This window comes from Thermobia domestica, chromosome 8, assembly GCF_964235325.1.
Source record: "Thermobia domestica chromosome 8, izTheDome1.hap1.1, whole genome shotgun sequence".
NCBI lineage: Eukaryota > Metazoa > Arthropoda > Insecta > Zygentoma > Lepismatidae > Thermobia > Thermobia domestica.
The window spans coordinates 109,328,646-109,349,920 of NC_137461.1; the positions used below are offsets into that span (position 1 = coordinate 109,328,646).

Below are 21,275 nucleotides of genomic sequence, written 5' to 3' on the forward strand. Positions count from 1 at the left end.
AAACAAATATAACTCCGGTATATTTTTGTGTGATGTTTTGTTTTTCTAAATCCCATAATTTCTTCTCCTTTAGAGGTCGAGTTGAGTTGAATTTCAGTTTAGCGTCCCTTTCAGCAGCGAGGCTATGTGAGACGTGGACCTACTGATTAACGTGGAATCCCAACCACATCAGCTCCCGCCGGGCCTTTAGAGGTCGAGTGTTCTACTATGTTGTTTTGTGAAAACAGCTGTACGATGCAATGTATGAACAACTATAGTGTTCGGCATTAATGAATGAAAATCAGTTGCAGTTAGTGAATCAGCTGCAAGTAATTGCTGTGAAAATTCAACTGCAACTCAATAAATTGCATACTACATTCAATTGCAATTGAATTACTAAATTTAATTGGAGTTTGCTTCCGTAGCAATTATTTTCAATTGTTTAATTCATTGCAATGATTCTCATTTATTAATGGTCAGTTGCAATTAAGAATTGAAAATAAGTCCTTTCAACTGTTACCTGCAACCAATGATTAAATCTATAGCTTAATTGTCAATCTTTAATTCAATTGAAATTTGCCCACCACTGAAGTAGAGGAGGAAGAAAAAGGCCTAGGATCTTTATGTTAGCCGTTAAATTGCCTGGTATGAATGAAAAATACCAGAAAAATCTCACTCAGGATAGCTGGCTTAAAAAGGCTTTTTACACCTTTTCGACAAGTTTTCCACCGGAAATGTGGTCAGAATAATCACAAACAAGCAGTGGCGCGTACTTTTTTTTAAAAAAATAATTTTGGGGGATGCGTTCTGGTAAGTGTGTTTCATTGTTAGATATTGTCTACAAGATGTCAATGATAATTTTAATACAAATACGGAAACACAAACAAACTTTCGGAGGGTTATCCCTCGGGATCTCAGGATCGGCCTCCGACAAATAAGTGAGTTTGTTTCACATTGTAAAACTACGGTAAACTTTCAAACTATGCAAATCCAATACTAAAACTGGAAGTAATAGATATGTAACTTCCTTTTGCAATCTAGAGGTGAAGTCAGAGATGGACCTGATCTTCGGACGCTGAATCCGTATAAAAAAAAGTTTCTCGTTATCTCTTAAGTGAATTAATATTAAAACCGGAAGTTGTGCTAGTTGTACTCCTTCTGGCTTCAGTAGAATAATACCTAGGTAAGTACTTAGATGAAATTTACTCTTGGAATTCTGAATCCACATCAACAAACTGTTTGTCTCCTTCTATTACCGTTTTCGCTCTATTGGAACCAATATTGGAACTGGAAGTGATAGTCGATTCTTATCATTTCCGGTTGCAATAAAGGGAAAAAAAAGTTGAAGATAAAAACCTGCAATACAGGGTTAAATCAAAATGATGGACCTGATTTCAGAAATTTATTCTGTAAAATCTGATAAACATATTTCATTCTGAGGTATGCGCTTCGAAAAATTAACTTTCAAAGTTTAATTTCCATGCAGTTTTTCCACTTTCTACCGCTCACAGTCAGTAGCGAGCAGTTAAGGAAAATAGCGTTGACTGGAGAACAAAGATCTTTCTGTGTGCTTCATTATCATATAAACAAAGTCTGTGATTGGTGTGCAACGGCATTTCCGTACCAATTAACAGACAGACCTGCCTACGGGGAAAGCCATTCATAAGTGATCCGACAAAGTTGGATGATCTACATGTCCGCATCACAGGAGCCATTGGCGATATTGACTGCAACATGCTAAAAAAAAAAAAAAAAAAAAAAAAAAAAAAAAGATTTGGCAGCAAATAGACTTTCGGCTTGATGTGTGCCGTGCTGTGTTAAGCGAGGTGCTCACATACAACACTTGTAAAATGTTTGAAGAAAACTTTTACACTTTACCTTTCTTAGCATTTGCAACACAATGACATATGTTTATTTGATTTCACAGAATTCATTTCTAAAATCGGGTCCATAATTTTGGCTTACCCTGTATTAAATCCATATTAGAAAACTGCTTCTCCGTACCCATTACAGTTTTTCTTTTTCACTATGACGATCAGTGTTGAAATCAGAAATAAGTAGTAGACTTTCACCACTTCCGATCTGGATAGAGGGATAACGGTCGATATTAAGATGCTGAATCTATATAAAGAAAACATATTTCTTCCTATTTCTTCTGGTTTTATGAAAATCAATATTGAACTCGAAAGTTGTAGTAAATTTCTATCAACGCCGGGTTAAATAGAAGGGTACACATGGAGACTAGTAAGGAGGCTAGTAAGAATACATATGGAATCTATGTTTGGAACACTAAATCAACTCCAGAAAAACTGTTTGTCGCTATTACTGATTTTCTTCTATGGCGATCAACGTTAAAATCAGAAATAGTTTATTTCCACCATTTCCTATATCAATATAGGGTTAACGGAAGAGATTAAATATATTCTTGGGATACTGAATCAATTTCGTTTTTTCTTTTTCTTTAAAAAAAAACTCTCATCTCTTACTGTTTTTGCTCTGATACCTGTCGACAGACAGACGGACGGGCGGGCGGATACTCGTATAGCTGTTCTATAAGACTTTCCATACGTACAAGCAGCATAGTTTGTAACTTTTAAACAAGCAAGGGAAAATACATATATATTTATTTTTGGTTGGTTAGGAATCAAACTTCAATAACATGACATTTTTATTTTTTATTTTATTTTCTATTAAAAGGAACTGAAGTCAACCGACCTAAGTGTGTGTTTTCATATTGCACCTGATTATTGCATATAGGTTTAATATATGTCTGTAGAAAATTGCTGGGCTTGTGTTATTCTACAGCGGGGGAAAAAAATCCAAATTTTATATGTAAAAGTGTAATTTATACTAGAGCAACACCTGAGGAAAAGAGGTTCCGGAATCAGCAACTCGGTGAAAATTTCAAGTAGGCATTACTTTAGAAGGACGAATCAGAGAGTTTACAGAGGTGTACCACGGACGAATCAGATGAATGAATGAAGACATTTTACTTTAGTAGGTAAAAAAATGTGTACTCACTACTCTGTATGAATAATCTTGTATTAAAAAAGTAATATTTTCCATAAGTAGAAGCTTTGCTTTGTTATAAACTAATTATTTGCTGAGCAAAACTATATATTTTCATTAAAATTCAACACGTGTTACAGTTTCGCCAACTAACTCTTTGGCTTCATCAGACAATATGTGATGCAGTATATACGATTGTACAGTTATACTGTATCACATATTGTCTGATGAAGCCAAAGAGTTAGTTGGCGAAACTGTAACACGTGTTGAATTTTAATGAAAATATATAGTTTTGCTCAGCAAATAATTAGTTTATATTTAAAAAAGTAAATCAAAAATTGACCACCTACTTAAAAAAAAAAAACTTGCACCTTTATCCATAAATATAGACTAGAGCACCCGTCTATGTATAAACGATCCCAGATTCAATTCCCGGTGGCAGAACATTGAACACATTAAGATGATTCGGATTCCGACTTAAATTATAACTCCTCATCTTATATAGCCTTGCTGTTGAAAAGGTCGCTAAACTTCAATAAACAACAAAGAGACATAGATATAGGTTATACCCCCTCCCCCTAAAAAAACGTGAAACTTCTTTGATCAATTCGGATATTTATTTGAAGGTAAAGAGATCAAATTTCCTAGATAAAATGTGATAATATTATCTTTAAAATGATACACGTAAAATTGTTTTCTTATATGGCTATAGATAGGGTTACTTCGGCAAATAATTCCAGTCGGGTAATAATGCCATTTAAGATTTTACATTCTGCTAGTATGATCATGCTAGCCGAATAGCTCATGATCGTTATTTGTTTTCTGTACGGTTAGGAATAGAGCGCTTCATGACGCAACAGCGTGTTGTCATTGTGAAAACTTATCACAAATGGGGAAATGTTGTGCAAAGACTCTTCGGAAACTCCGTAAGATATTAGTCAACGTAATGCACCGAATGAGTCTACTGTGATGACGTTGACCAAATGGGGTTTGGTAACACAATATCCACATTTCTAATAAGTTTTCACTATGACAACACGTTGTTCCGCCATGAAGCGCTTCATTTAGAACAGAAATGGCGGGTATTTCAAAAGTTACGTTTTTTTATGGGACACCCTTTACCATTGATTAATATATACCAAACTCAGCAAGTAACTTCCCTCCCTCCTAAACTCTCTAATTTTCAGGTTATTGAATAACTTCATCACTTTGCTATCTTAATCCATTGACTATATGAAAAATATTACTCTGTTTTCTTTGAAATGAACGCTGATTTTATTGATTTCTTCCTGAAGTCTTACTCTGTGAACATAATTTCACTATTTATAAATCAAAGTTACTTTACGTAATTTAAATCCCAATTATAAGAGAAACATGTGTGTCTCTGCGTCACAGTATCCTGGAACGTTATACAACTTGGCTTAAAAGATTTGTAATGCTGGTTGCTGAAATACAAGCGCCACAATGACAATTCCTTATAATAAACAGCATACTTTTCAGTACGTCAAGCTAATTCCTAGTAGCAAACTGTGTGTTTAATAGGTGTTGCTACCTGCAGGATTCTTGTGTATAACGTAATACTTGAGTAATTTCATTACAAAATATGTTATGGAATTTGGGATGGTTGGTGACGGTCGGTGAGCAAACTTAAAAAAAAAAAGTGTGTTACATTTAAAGAATTAGGGCTTTCAATTAATCACGATTTTAGCTTATAGTATGCAATGCGCTGAAGACTTGGGCGGAACTACTTTATTAATACGGTATCACAAATTTATTTTAAAAATGCAAGGGATATTTAAATACACAGACAAAAATCCGTTCTCCGGACAGCGGTATATTGTACAAATATACGGAATCCTCTTGCTTACTACTGAAATCGGTATGGAGCATACGTTATCCGTATGCTACTTAGGCACTGCCCTTAGGTGTTACATCATGCCGTTGCTGGATGTCTGACATCTAACAGTTTTTCGTATATCACATGCATATACTTATGTTACCTTCGTCAGCTATATGTTATATACGTCAATTTGTATGTGAGATCCTGACCGCCTACATTGTTTCATACAGAAAGTACGTATAGATGGAACACTTATACAGAAAGTATTATAAAACATGCGTTTTCAGTTATACGTCTGTTGTAGTCCAAAAACTACAGGAATTACGTATGTAACCTATCTTTTTAAGTACGCCACCTACATTTTTTCTCAGTGTAGACTGGAAGGAGAAATCTGTAATCAAACAGCAATTAAAAGTCTTTTACTTCAAAGAATGAAGAGTTCTCCATTTCAATGAAATGGGCAGAAAGAATCAGGTGGCGCAGGTAAAGAACGTTTCGATTTTGTCGATCAAAAGAAGAAAAATAAACAAAACATTTTACTGGTAGTGTAGTCGGTGTCAGCCACGAAGCGCCTTACATGGACATGGTGAACAACTAGAGGAGTCTTCTCATAACAGAAGTATTGTTTTTAACAATTTCTTCAGTTGTTCCTGTTCTTTATTATGAAGGTAACCAAGAAAGTTCTTTCGCTTTTTGTGGAGGTTTGTGTTCAATACACAGACACCGTGAGTTGAATGCGAATGGAGATAAGGCGAACGTTAGTTGTTAGTGTGAGTATATACAACATACTACCACACCGTGAACTTGCGAAAGGACAGAGTGAACATGGGACCTCTACAGAGCGTCGTAAGGCCGTTTATGGTGCATGAGTTCAAACTGGAGTCAAACGCCGCTGCAGCGGGGCGGAAGATATGCCAGGCCTTTAGTAAGGGAGTCGTGACTACGTGGTCAGTGCAGCGGTGGTTCAACAACTTTAAGGACGGTGACGAAACACTCGAAGACGCCTCGAAACACGTGCCCGAAGACCAACACATATACAAAATGAAGATCTTCAGGCAGCAATTGAGGCAACCAGTGGCCAGACATGTGAGAAACTGGGACTACAATTTAGTGTGAGTGGAGAAATCATTCGGCTGTACCTCCACCAACTTGGAAAGCACTACAAGTTGGTTTGATGAATCCCACATGATTGACTCCGGTTCAGAAGGCAACGCAAGCAGACACCTGTGTTTCATTGCTGTCTCGTCTGATTAAGGAGCCATTTCTGGAGAGGGTGTTGGTATATGATGAGAAATGGGTCCTATACGAAGCGCCACGGCGCCTCATCATTGGTTAGCATCCCATGATCCGGTTCCAAAACAGCCGAAATCAGCACTGCACCAAAAGGAGGTCCTCCTGTGTGTTTGATGGACTGCTTGCTGTCGTGCATCGGAAACTGCTACCAGCTGGTAAGAGCATCAATGCAACTGCGTACTGTCAGCAGTTGAGCAATACTCAAGAAAAACTCAAAAGTCTGGAACCAGCACTTCTGAATCGCAAAGGGGTCCTCCTCTTACAGAACAACGTTAAAGCCCCACGTGACTAGGATGCCCCGGGACACCATTCTACACCTTGGATGGGAAACATTAATATGCATCCGCCATACTCGCCGGACATTGCACCGTCCGATTATCACCTGTTCCATTCCTTGGACAATCACCTTAGGGGAAGCCAGTTCAAATCCCTAGTAGAGATGCAAAATGCACTTGATACCTTCTTCGCTTCACGGCCCACCAAGTTCTGCCTTCTAGAACGTTGGCAGAAGATCGTTGATGAGGACTATTTTGATATTCCAGGTATGTCGGAGGTGACATATCGATGTTCGAAGGTGGTGGGTGAAAGAACGACAGAATTTTCCTGGTTACCTTTATATAAGATATTTCACAATTTTATACGCTTTCTGTAACGCATTTTTAATATTTTTATCGCCTCTTTCCTTTGAAAAAGAAACTGAAATGAAACTGAAATGAAATCTTTGAGTTTTACGCCTTTGAAAAAGAGTCACACGAAGACTTGAAATATATTTTGTGCATCACGTACACGAAAAGAGTAAGTATTTTTGTTATCTGATGAAGTAAAATCTTGAAGTCTGGAAAAAAAGAACCCTAAATAAACAACAAACACAACCTTGTTTATCACAAGGGTACATAGTGTGAAATCGAACCAGAGAGTGTAGTGTGGCCATGTATGAGGCTGAGGACTCATGGGTTCTTCGTTATCTTCCATTTTACGCTCTTCAAGGTATAGTATCAATTATAAAGGGAGATAGATACACCCTTCAACGTCGAAAAGTGCTTTAAAAACGAAATAATTTAATATAAAAGTGAAGGGAAAATCTTAATTTAACGTCTGACGTTTTATGCCCTGTAGGCTGCTTGATTCATTTGTAGTTTAGAGTCTTGTTCAGCAGCAAGTCTATGTAAGACTTAGACCCAGGGGTAAAAATGGACCTAAAAAGGTAGGGGGACGGAAGGGAACGGCATGACATCACATTGTCCCCCTGCCTATCTTTGCCCATTGTAATTTTTTTAGAAACGGAGGGGACGCAGTACATATTTTTGGAGGTGAGGAACGTCGTCCCAACGCGTTCCCCCGTAATTTTACCCCTGCGTAGACCTAGAACTTTACATGCAATTCGAACCACATGATTTCTCAGCGGCAATGGAACCCGGTTTCCTGCACCGAATGCGCGTACACTAATCAAATAGCCACGAGCGGGTTTTCTATAGGCTAAAAGAGACAGGACAAATTATGAAAGTGAATGATTATGAAAGGAATTGGTGATATAAAAATGTGGAAGGAAACAGGAGAATTCCGAGAAAACATATATACAAGATATTGTTCACCATGAAGCGATTTAACATGGGATCGAACCAGGGAGACCAAACGGCAGAGCTGAGTCGGTATATATATAAACCGATGCTACGCATGAACCTTGCTATTGCGTCGTCGATAAATTTCCATTCACAGTAGGATGCCATCAGAATAGTAATGAAGCTTGTGAATTTCTCTGAACATCAGCTACTAAAATTATCGTTGACCACGTGTGTGGTATTGTTAACACCTGTGACATAATCAATCGTATTTAGTATTCTATTATCGTCCTTGCATTATTTAAACTGAGCATTATAGCAAATGTCACTTTCGTACGAGGACGTTAACATATGCAACGACACACTTCGACTTCTTAATAGTTAACACAACTGATTTCAGAATAAGGAAAACATACTACGTTTTATGTCTACAGTAGGCTATATACGCTTGCCCAAAATTAATTCTACTTCAAAATGCGTTTTGACTATTTAATCATGCTTAAAAGGCCTTTTTTTTGGAATGACAACACAAATGTATTTTGTGATTTGGACTGGATTGATGTGAGTTCAAACACCGTCGCTATATGAAACCAGACCTACTCTTGAAAGCAAGCGCGCACCCAGAAATTTTTGTTGGGAGGGATCTAATGCTACAAGCTACTACATCTAGCTAGTATTGAAGGTATTATTCTGCGTCCATAAAGACGATAAGTAATTGTAAAATACTTCTACCTATGTTTTCAGGAGAGAAATAATAGAACTAGATTGTTTTCTTAAGAGAAAGAGTATAGATGAAATGTAAGGTCAAATTTTCATGCTGCATCAACCATTTCCCTTATATAAGTATAGTTTTATTGAGGACGTTTTTAACCAGAATCCTTCATTAGAAGGCCAATTGAATTGGATACATGTTGCGAAGAAATTGTCTTTTTCATACTGGCATAGAAGGAAAGATAGAAGGAAAACGAGGAATAGGAAGAAGAAGAACACAATTGATCGATGATTTGAAAAACAGAAGAAAATATTGGGAGTTAAAAGAGGACCAAACCTTAAAAAGAAAACTCATTACTCCCTGGACTTGCCAAAAGGCAGAATACTTAATAATAAAACATCTGAACAATCAAAGGCGATTCTGAACACCAATATACCCGATCTCTGGGTACAGCCTTGATACACAGGTATTCTTCTTTGGAGTTTCAACGAGTTATCGATTTCATCTTTAAGTACTTTGGTTTACCAACAACTGCTTTATATGTACTCAAAATCAATCAATTTTGGCTAGGATGTACAGAATCAATCGAGATCATTGATGGAATTGATATAAACTTTTTCCGGTTTTAGAATTCATCAGTGTGGAGAAAAAATTGTAATAAATAATGAAAACCGATTTCCTACAATCGATTAAGTGTCCCAAGAGTACATTTCATCTGCATCCTTAACCCTCTACTAAAACCGGAAGTGGTAGAAATCTACTACTACTTCTTGGTTTCAATATTGAGAAAATATCAGCCCATTAGTAAATCTGAAAATATAATAAAAATCAGTTGTCATTGCCAACGCTAAAGTTTTTGAGTGGAAAATGGAGGACTTGGGGGGAAAATGCTTTGTTGAGAGAAGCCTGGAAGAGGCGTGTAATTTAAACTTGTATTACCGCCTCCATTCTCCACTCAAATACATCATAGGGTCTAGTTTCTGCGTGGGAAGATGGGCAGAGATATATATACGGAGAATTGAGAAGCAGAAGACGGCAGGAGAAATTCCATTGTTGAGCACTTTAAAAAAGAGTCAAACTTCAATTTTCACATTCTGTACAGCATGAAAAACCCACCTCCTTCACCTGGTGTTGTATACTATGATACTGCTAGTTTGATTTCTGGATTTCGCATGTGTATTTAACACATAATGTGGAGATATCCGAGACAACAACTCACCCATAAAAGGTACTCATCTCGGTCTGGAATGGACGTTTCGGGACGCCTATGAAACGATCGTCTGAGATAACTTTTCATACGAGGCGCGATACGATACTAAAGTATTCAACCGATACTATGTTACGAACTCTGTGACATACTTTATTTCTATCGATAACTTTGATATATATATATATATATATATATATATATATATATATATATATATATATATATATATATATATATATATATTGTTTGTTTGGTGACAGAAAATTTGTAGTGAATTCCACCACAGAAATATTTTATTAGGATCACGGAGAGGGATTTAATTAAGACTGTTCTTTAAGTCTGTCTGTCCGTTACTCAGCATGATAACTCTTAAACTAAAGATAATTTTCTAATTCTGTTTTTAATTTTTGCAATAGATGGCTAGAACAATTATCTCGGTCGGGTTCGTTAATGCAGTCAATCCGTTAAGAGTCTTCATCCCGGCGAAATTAAAATACCGCTAATTTTACAGTAATTATGTGATATCTTCTAATAGATAAAAAGATAATCGAAATGTGGAACAAGAGCGCCCTAGACAATATTATTTTACATGATAAACCGTTATCACGACTCACTTATCTGCTTTCGATTTCGAGCCATTTTGAAAATCGTCATTTATTTTCGCGTTTCTAAACAGCTGAAAACGGAAAGCCGCTAGGTGACTTGCGATAACGGTACCTCACGCAAAATAATATTGTCTAGGGCGCTGTTGTTACATATTTCAATTATCTTTTATCTATTTGAAGATATCACATAATTACTGTAAAATTAGCGGTATTTTAATTTCGCTGGGATGAAAGACTCTTAAGATCTTAACAAGTAACGAAAGTGACCTCTGTATACCATAAGTGAAAGCAAAATTTTGAATTTTGTGTTTCATAATAGATTATCTCGGCTAAGTTCTTAATTGAGTTAAACCGTTAACATGTTAACGGCTAACGGTGACGTAAACGGTGTTTACCTACATTCTATACGAATAAACGTATTTTTGAATTCTGCTTTTTGCAACAAATATTTATCTCAGCCAAGAACGTTAATGGACTCAATTCGTTAAAAACTAAACGGGTAATGGTGACTATAACGGTGGTTATCTAAATCCCATACATTTAAGTTCCGCGTGATCCTTTTTATTGTCTTTAGCAGAGTTCATTTTATAGATGATCTTTATGCGTAGAGAAATAGGTAGAGGAAAAGAGGAAATGAGGTAGAAAAATGGAATACACAAATGCTGTACAAGTAGTCCATTGATGTTCTCATTTGCCCTTTATCAGCAGCAAGATTCTTGTCTTGTTTTAGTGCTCTCCGCGTAGTTTGTGAGGAATGCGAGCAGCAAACTGTGACGTTAAAGAGTAACCGCTTGGAAATTACTACTTAAGACGTTAATCCATAGGCATTAACCTGAACAATAACCTGTTTGAACAATACTTTTACTTTTATTTGAACACAACAGGAGTACACCTAATAATAGTGTTCAGTTATGTACTGTAACATTACTGTTACACATTTAGCACAGATTATACATGTTCAGTGGCGTATTTACGATTTTGTTTCGGGAGGGTTGCTAACTTTATTCCTGGAATTGTGAAAATTCTGCAAGTATTTCAATTACTTTAAAATAGTAAATAAAGTTTCGGGGTACTTAAGCCCGGAAGCCCCCCTTAAATACGCCGCTGTATACATTATTTGTATTTGATAAATAAGGCGTTCTATGTGAGTTGAATATATCGACAATTGATTTTGCCGAAATTGCCTTATTATTTAAAGTACACATTCTTCTAACAGGCGGTACATCTAATGCATTTGTGTGTTGTTTCGTTGGATGAAAAGTTACTAGACGAGGACGGGTTCTGTTGTTGGAAATATAAAAGTACATTTCTGATACTAGATTTTGTGAATCAATGTAAGTATGTATCAACTTAATGTAGAAAGCACAAATGACAGTCAAATCTCCGAGTTTCAAGTGACTCTAGTGAGTAATGTTGTAAGAGGTCTGTGTATTTTTATTATCTTGGAGAGATGCTTGATTCTTCAAATGCTATAAACCGTACAAATTTAGATTGTATTACTTCAGGTTTACGTGAATCGATTTTAATACAGGGACTCCAAATTATTGCTACCTACGTATTCTAGTTTAGAGCTACATAAGCAGAATAAAAATTTTACCAACACCAGGATTTCTGAATACATTTCCGGGCCTCGTTACAAATTCGGGGTTTCTATACACTTCAGTTATTATTTGCTTAATATGGAGATCGAATGAACGATTTGATCTTACTGTCACTACAAGATCGCTGACGTGATCAACTATCTTTAATAGAGTATTATCGATTTGATGCTGAAATTGAAAAAAAAGAAAGAAAAAAAAGTATGTTTTATTAGTGTACGAAACTATGCTGCACTCTTTAGCAATTATCAATACTAATTTGTTGGTTGTACACCATTTACGAAGTGTGCTAATATCACTTTGTAATGAGACAGTATCACTTTCAGAAGTTTTGTACAATAAATTTGTACGTTATCAGCATATAATAATCTTGGGCCGTGGTGGCTCAGTGGTGGAGTGTTCACCTTTGATGCGTGTGGTCCCTGGTTCCATTCCAGCTCGCACCAAGTGGACTTTGTGATGGATAAACACCGTGCGTGGACTTTCTCGGGGTTCTTCCGTTTCCTCCCACTTTCTTACTTCCACCATTTCATTCATTTCTCATCATCATCATCATCATCTCGTTTAGCCCACCTGGCATAACCGTGGGACGTAAAACTCAAAGATTTAATTTCATTTTCATTTTTGCATAAAATAATTTATATGATTGTATTATAGTAGGCGAATCGTTTAGGTATAATAAAAACTACTACACGAGGTCCCAGGTTCGAGCCATGCGGAACACAAGAGTAAGCTATGTATGGTTCAGACAAAGCGCCCTTATGATGTACACAGAGTTTACGTTCGCTAAGATAGTATGCTATGAATTCATGTAATGTATATGTAAAGTTGAACATGTCAGTTTACTTAGCATTGTATCGTAACTAAGAACATCAAAAAACTCCTTGTTAAATTCTGTGTACTCCACATCTACTTGATTTTTGTTTTCAATTTCTGTATCTAAATCATGAGTAAACTTAACAAGGTTTTTTATTGTTGACTTTTTTTTTTTTTTTTTTTTTTTTTTTTTTTACAAGAAGCCATGTTGTTCAAGGAAAATAATATGTTAGAGTCTCTCTGAGTCCGCTAGCACAACACTCGTCTAGCATACACGTAAGATAATCGAAGATTGAAACTTCTGAACAATCAATCTGCTCGACTGGATTTAGCAAGTCAAATCACCTGCATACGGCTATATAAATACAGAAAAGAATGGCAGAAAATAACGTCTAACAATACAAAGCTATTAATCAGTGTATGGGTAGAGAAATAACAATAGAAAGAGCATTATATCAAGATAGATCTGAAATTCAATCCACATGAGATGAATGAAAATGACGAATTAAACAATAGTGAGGCAATCAATGGAATTATCAACTAAATATCCCATTGAGAAAAAACTCGTGAGCTACTAACGAAGTAATCAGCAGAAGACATTTATTACTTATGAACCATAACCATTGCAGTTTATATTTTAAAATGCAACTCATGTATATCTGATACTTCTTTCATTGCAGGAACACATCATCTTGAATTCCTTAACGATTACGTTGTTTTTCTGTTTAGGTTAGAGTCTTAACTTTCACTAAAAATTATTTAATTTGTTAAATATTATTTACAAGTAAATATTTTTGTTAAAACTAGAACTATTTGGATGTATGTCTTCAAGACAGCATTTAAATAATGTGTTTATTTTCTGTGCATTCAACATTTTACACACACACACACTCTCTCTCTTCTCCTTACTTGAGATACAAACAACATAAAATTAAACTGACGTCTCTAAGCCGGAGATACGACTTTCTCTCGACTGATGTATGATATACAAGGTGAAACTGAAAAATGTGCACAAACGCCGGGATGAGATTCGTGACGTTAAAAGAAGACAAAAGTCGTTTTGAACGTTGTCGAATTCCTCGTCTTGTACGAGTGACAGGGGTGCCAACTTGGAATTGGCAATCGAATCCTGACAACTGGAACGGAACAGAAAGATATTCTCAAACTGTAGGAAGTGATTTGTGATATCAAAACTAGTTAAATGTGGCTATGAACATCAGCAAAATGGTACATTAGGCAGTTGCGATGACAGAGATAGAGATACTTTCCTATAAATAAAAGCGTTATGTTTTCAAATATCACTAGACATCAATACGTTACCATACGATTGCTGACATCAAAACATTCCTAAACATGGGGCAGATTCCGCTTCATTTTCGAAAGAAAAGGCGTCCAAGTGCGAAGTCAATTATCGACTCGCAATAGTAAACAACAACATTAACACTTTGTACCAGGTTGGCAACACTGACAACCCAATAACCTCAAATGTTGATTAGTTTCATTCTCTATGTTAGTGTAAATATATTTGCAGAGGCATAGTGGTACTTGATTGTATTATTCTTGCAATATTGAACATTTCCATTCCCTTTCCCATAGTGAGCATTGGAGGGACTCGACATTTGAATACCCTGTATCTCGGAAACCAAGTGGCATAAAACTCGTGTTTATAGGAACATTTTTACTTATTTGGATTCCGCAATCACCTCATTTTGGCCATGCATTTATGTTACACCCTGTATATATCGGCTCTACTCACTCCTATTCCGACTTTTTATTTGTTATATGCTGTTTTATTTCAAGCAGTTGTTCAGTTACCTTATAGTCTAATGCTAGAACTATAGATGACCATTTCGCATTGGGTTTATTAGATCTAATGCGCACTTATCTCAATTGGACTTGCTCTTACTCGCCCTCGGGCTCACTTTTCTAAGTTGGGCTCACACACACTTATTTCATTGAGCGTTGGGCTTACTCATCCCAATTGGGCTCGCGCTCATTTATTTCATTGGGGCTTGGGCTAACTCAGGCTCGCGCTCTTTCATTTCAATCAACTTCGCACTCACTTGGGCTCAGGTTCGCATTCCTCGACGGGGCTCGGGGTCCCTACTTTTAACTGGGCTTGTGCTGAACAAGATCAAAAATCATGGACCTTAACCAGGAATCAAACCCAAAGCCTTGAACTCCAAGGAAAGGCGTGCTTAACTACCGTTTGTAAAACACTGAAAAGGTTGTACTTTGTGAATAATAAAATATCTCCAGTTCCTAGATCATACGAAACATATTAAATTATAAATCCCACTTGTATTTTATAAATTATCTATGGCAATTAAGAAAGAGGTCGTAATGCGAAAGATTACTTTTATACCCAAGGGCCTGAATTTTATTATCGAAATAGATCATTAAGAGTTTTACACAATTATCAGTAGTCAAATGCCAGACTATATATGAAACGCAAGCAAATTCTTACAACTTATTCACTAGTTTCCCGTTACCAAGAGTGTATCACATGTCTCAGAAATAAACTAACGAGACAAAATAATTTTTCCTAGTATCGAGTAAAACAAACAGCTAATATCCACAGAAATTAACGGAAAACTAGTAAATGATAATAAAACACGTTTACTGTAACTCTGTAAACATATCTTTACAATATATATATATATATATATATATATATATATATATATATATATATATATATATATATATATATATATATATATATATATATATATATATAATTTAGTTTGAAAATATTTCGTATTTATCCCTTCAAAAATTGCATAACTGAGTATAATTTAATATAGTTTTAAATGATTATTTCTGATATGATACAATATACAAAAAAAAAATCCCTTTTTACCCAAAGGTTAGCGTTCTCTTATATAAAGATGCTTGTTCCGGTGGAAGAACATACGACGCGGATGCGATATTAAATTTCAGATCTCAACGCATACAGACTCAAAGTTAACAAGAGGTATTTAACCCTATACAAACAGACAAATGAAAAATATCTATTTGTAACATGGTTTGATATTTTTTAGGTTACAGTTATTTTTTTAACTTTTCCATACAAAATGAAACAAACTAAATTCTTCTGATTCAAGTAATAATGAATCTTACAGATATAGAAGTATCGTTTATGATAAGAAATAAGCTATATTTTCTGTTATTAGTTTGAACGTTTAAAATTCGAGATAAGCTTAGACATTAGACCTAACAGTGGCACAAAAATATTGTCTTATTTTTAACTTGCAATTGAAAGTAGAATTTGAAGTAATATTGTGTTTGTAAAAATCCATTTGGTAAACTTTACATGCTATGTTTTTTGTTAACAGCCACAGAACGAAACTGCACTTGTACTCGTGTATTATAAACATCAGAAACTACTAAACACTGTACTAGTTACGCAATGTGCCATTACGGTCTCTGTACACTAAGAAAATTAAAATATGAACAATGATCCGGAAACAGAATGTGTAATTGATGTAATTTTTAATATTGTTATATTCGTAATGCCCAGAATAACATTTCTGAACACATTTATGAAACTTAAAGAAGCATGTTAACTCTATTACTCTCCAAATATTTACATTATATTTAGTTTGTTTGTTCTGCTTCTTTAATAGAAAGGAAAAAAAGTACATTATTTCATATTTTCTTGTTGTTTTATGAACAAACAACATTACATCTAGTAGCGGCTTAGGAAGTTTATATAAAAATACAATTAATAATCAATTTCAAAATTTAAAAAAGCAGAATACTTATTTTTATAAAGAAGCAAAATTGATTTAATTATCTTTTTCAATGAAGACTAATTAGTAATATTAATAATTGTTTAACTTCTTTTTTATACTTATATTGCTTATTTTCCTTCTTTATTTTCCTATCTATATTTACGAAATAAAATTCCTTTCTTTGTATAAAAACAAAATTTCCAATTTAGGTAAGTTTGTCTACTAAGAAATGCAAGCCTTAAAAGGTGTTCTTTCTTCCATCTCTATTGATTAATTTTTAAGGCAGACAAAACAAGTAAAGTGTGATGAATGTTTTATGCAAAACAATATAAATAATGCTTATGCTGTTAGCAAATAAATTATGCTAATAGCAATTCAATTATAATGTCTTATACTAGTGATTTCCCAAGTGAGGTTCACGAATTCAGCCATTTTTGGGAGACCCAAAATAAATTTTCAATTTAAGTGCGAATGTAAAACGACTTATAAAATAAAATCTGAAGAAGTTATGGAATATATATGTATGTCAATGCCAACTTTTCACTTTTCTATAAGTTTTAGATTTATTTTGAAATAAAATCACTGTAATTTTAATTTTTATGTACTTGTTTTCCATTTAATAATAAGATTGATTTTCGTAAGTTATCTCTAATAATGACAATCACTATTATTTATCGCTATTGACTTTTTCATTACCTTAAATTATCTCCAACAAACTATAATCACGAATTTTATTATTATTGATTTTTCATTTTTTAAAAAAAATATATCTCCAACAACGACAATGACGATTTTTATTACCAATGATTTCTGAAAGTCATAAATTATCTCCAACAAAGATAATCACGGTTTTTATTATTAATAATTTTTCATTGTCATAAATTATCTCCAACAATTGCAATCACGATTTTTATTACCAATGATTTTTCAAAGTCATAAATTATCTCCAAAAATCACAATTTTTATTACCAATGATTTTTCAGTCATAAATTATCTCCAACAATAATAATCACGATTTTTTATTATCAATAATTTTTCAGTCATAAAATATCTCCAACGATCGCAATTACGATTTTTATTACCAATAGTTTTTCATAGTCATAAATTATCTCCAATAATCATAATTTTTATGGCTATTGATTTGTCATAATTTTAAACTATCTCCAACAATTACAATTACGATTTTTGTCACTGCAAATTTGTCATTTCAACCGTCCATTAAAAAAGTATTCCCTACGAATAGGGTGCGCGTCACCGAGAAGTTTGAGAAGCACAGCCTTACAGAGTTTATTACGACTTGTAGACTCTTTAAGAATATTTAAAACTTTTATACTCGAACAGTTTATGCTCTTTCTTTTATCAATGGTAATTTGAGATACTATTCCGTGCTTACTCCATTGTTTGTTCCACGTTTTGAATCTGTATCTTCACGATTATGAGCTTATCGCCGAACATCGGTTAATAAAACACGCAAAACAAACAAAAGTAACTAAAGCGGGAAAAAAAAAAAAAAAAAACACTTACCTTGAATGGAAGCAATTTCTTCAGTCGATAATTTCTTTTATTTTTATTTAATCTCCATTAGATGTCTAATGATCCACAAGATGTAATCCAAGGTATGCAAATTAAATCACTGTATTTATATTTTGAAAATAAAAACTCTCGTAAACACCAATAGGCCATTGTCTTTTCCGCCACGACAATAAAACAAATTAATTCACTTCATTAAGACAAAAAAAGATTTCAATCAAAGTAAAAGAAACAAACAATCGTAAACCACCAAACAAAACGAAGATTTTTCTTTTCTTTTCTTTCCTTCTTCTTCTTTTTTTCAATCACTTAGAAAGACACTCTCTACACATATGAATGAGGCTTATTTCGCCGTCGTCGCACTTTAAAAACAGACTCTCGCGTGACAAAGCCTATCAGCTGCTAGCTTTTCTGAGTCGAAGTTTTTCCTCGAAGCCGACGAAACTCACGCCAGTGCGTCGCCACGGCAACTAGCAGCATCCAGGCTGGACTCCCAGACATCGCAACCACAGCTCCATCTAGTATTTGCTGGAAGTATCAGAAGCAAAACATAACGACGTCCTAGTTATATAAGCAATGCTTCTTCAACTTTGCACAAATTCTTGTAGCCGCATATTCAAATATGACCTGGTAATTCTTTTATAAGGGTTCTATAGTAGGCCCGTAAAATATCGAAAGATGTACTACGTATGCGTTACTTTTGAGTTTCTTCAATTCTTTGAAGTTCGTTTGTTACTTATATTTTAATCATTTCTCAGTCATATTTAAAATGTTTTCTTAATAATACTCGCAATCATTTCTCAGCCATATTTGAAGTATTTCCACTACTAACAGCATTTCAATCATGTCTCAGGTCATATCAGGTAGTCTAGAAAGTAGTGAGCCTTTTGGGCACAAAATAGGGTTAGTGTCCGAAATCTCAGGGTATATGAGTCATAGACGACCAGGTCTAACGTCATTTGTCAGCTGCCAGTTGAAGCTAATAGACCCGTAAAAATGTGTTGGAACTCTCACAATCAGACGTAAAGTATTACGCTGTAAAGATGAATGAACTTTTCACAAAATTGCGCTACATTTTACAATTTAATTTCGATAAAAACACAAATGCTGCGTAGGCCCGTGAAGACACTTGCCCAGTTTATGGGCAAGATATGTTAATAAAAGCAACAACCAAAAGATGATTCAGTAACTTTCATTCTGGATATTTCGATGTTCAAGATGACCCTGGCAGTGAGCGACCAATCAAAGCAAAAGTGGATGGATTCTGAATAAAGTCGAGCACGACCATAGAGTTATAAAATAACTAGTAGAGTTACAACTGACGTATACGTTTTCAAGCGCATTGGTGTATGGCAAAAGCGCACTTGCATGACATTGTGTGTTACGAATAACGTTTGTTTAGATAAAGTAAATCTTAATTTCTTGTGCAACTTTTGCATAGAGATTTAAAATCGAAAATCCTACAACATTTCATGCTTAAGTAACACATACCTTTAGATATTGGAAAATTATTTATGTGCAAAAGTACTTCAATGTGTAAAATCAAGGCTATTTTCGTGGCCTACTTAACTAGTTCTTCGAACTCCAGCGATATTGCTCAATTACCTTAAAAGCTAAAGCGTATTCTTTTAATCCTATATGAGGGAAGGATTATAATTCTCTTTTAAAAAAAAACTGCAAAGCGATTGATAGATTATACTAAAGATTAGTGATAGTCAGGGTAGTACAAGGGGGTGGATCCTGAAGTTTGGACTCTATTTTCACATTTGCCATTCTTCTGGCAACACAATTGCACACCGCTCTCTTCAATCGCTTCTTGTTCTTACAGACCAAACCGGACTGAGAGCGCAGAGTGGCAACTCATGTATATTTCGAAAATTCAAGACTGCTCTGCGCGCATGCGTTCCGCCCCATTGCTCCACGTATACTACTGACAGGGTTGCCAGTCCTGTTATTTTATATCCAAATCTCATATGAACGTGTAGATTACATTGAGCTCAAAAAATACATCCTTGAGGGTAAATTTTCATAGTTTTCGAGAAAATCGACACAAATAATTTTCATGGCGCTAGAAAGTATGTTGTTTGTTGTCAATAATGATTGAAAGTAGAGTTCGCCAATTCAGGAATTTTTACTTTCCGAAATCTGGAAAGTAAAATCGGAAAATTCCGGAATTCGGAAAAATCCAGATTTCAGAAAAATCCAAAATTGGAAAATTCCGGAATTCAGAAAAATTCAGGATTTCAGAAAAATCCCGAATTCAGAAAAATTCTGCATTTCGGAAAAATCCAGATTTCGAAAAAATTCCGTAATCCGGATTCAGGAAAATTTTGCCCATTCCTAACTGAAAGTCTGTTTTTTGTGTTGGAACAAAGTATTTATTTATTTATGTACTGCAGGATGTAAAACAATATATTGTTAAGTAAAAGGATTGACGTTTCTCTTACCCTAACAGTAACGCATTACATTGATAGATGTAACACACTACATTTATAATAGTAACGCGCATACTACTTGTCACAATCTCCTTGCACCCACTTGTCACATAGCTTATAACAAGTGACCTACAAAAGAATACCTTACAATGTAAGAAGACAATAAAATGTTTGTTTTAAACATAACATAAGGCATCTATTTTTACAGTACTAATAAATTTTCAACAAAAATATATGATTTTAGACCATACTATTAAAAAAAAAAAGAATGAGATATGCATCGTACAATACTTTATGATAAAATATTTGTTGGATAATTCTTTCACTGACAACCCTTGTTATTAAACCATTATGAATACGGTTCCTCTTTATATTAATACAGAAATGTCAAAAGGTGTTATCAAAATTAGAAGAACATCAGAAAAGTCTGTCCCAGATTCGCGGATCATACTACTACAATAAAATCCAGTTTTATTGCTCTCGTATTTCAGGTGTTCTCTTGTATACTGTCAGCTCAGCTGACCCGAATCGTGTAGGATTTTCATTTCATATACTATATAACAACGCCAGTAATAAATATCACACATATATACATATGTTTTCCCTTGTCGTCGTAAAAGAAAGGGAAAGCTAAAACAATTTTTATTTGTAGAAAATGACCTAAACATTATATGGTAGTTGTTTTCATCTTTTCATTTCTTCGTTCCACATAAGGAAAAACCAAAAAAAAAAAAAAACTATCTAGAACAATATTTTACAATATTAGTTCAAATTAGATATTGATGTGACTCTTGAATTTTTAATTTCGAGTGGCGATAAAAGATAAGATTATATTGTGACCTTGAAATATATCAAATTCTAGATTTCGATATACACATTTTCTTGGTCTCTAAATACTGAAGATGGAATTTTTAAATATCTGCCCGGTTTAGGATTACCACCTTTCCACATC

The 21,275-nt window shown here is 34.6% G+C and overlaps 1 protein-coding gene across 1 annotated transcript in view; it reads right to left on the bottom strand.

The window, feature by feature from the left end:
* The window catches only part of LOC145693139 (uncharacterized), an 896,225-nt gene extending 877,883 nt beyond the window's left edge, over positions 1–18,342 (bottom strand). The window contains exon 1 of the mRNA XM_081768874.1: positions 17,883–18,342. The gene's annotated coding sequence lies outside the window, so the exon portion shown is untranslated. The remainder of the gene's footprint in view (positions 1–17,882) is intronic.
* Positions 18,343–21,275: the final 2,933 nt, after the last annotated feature.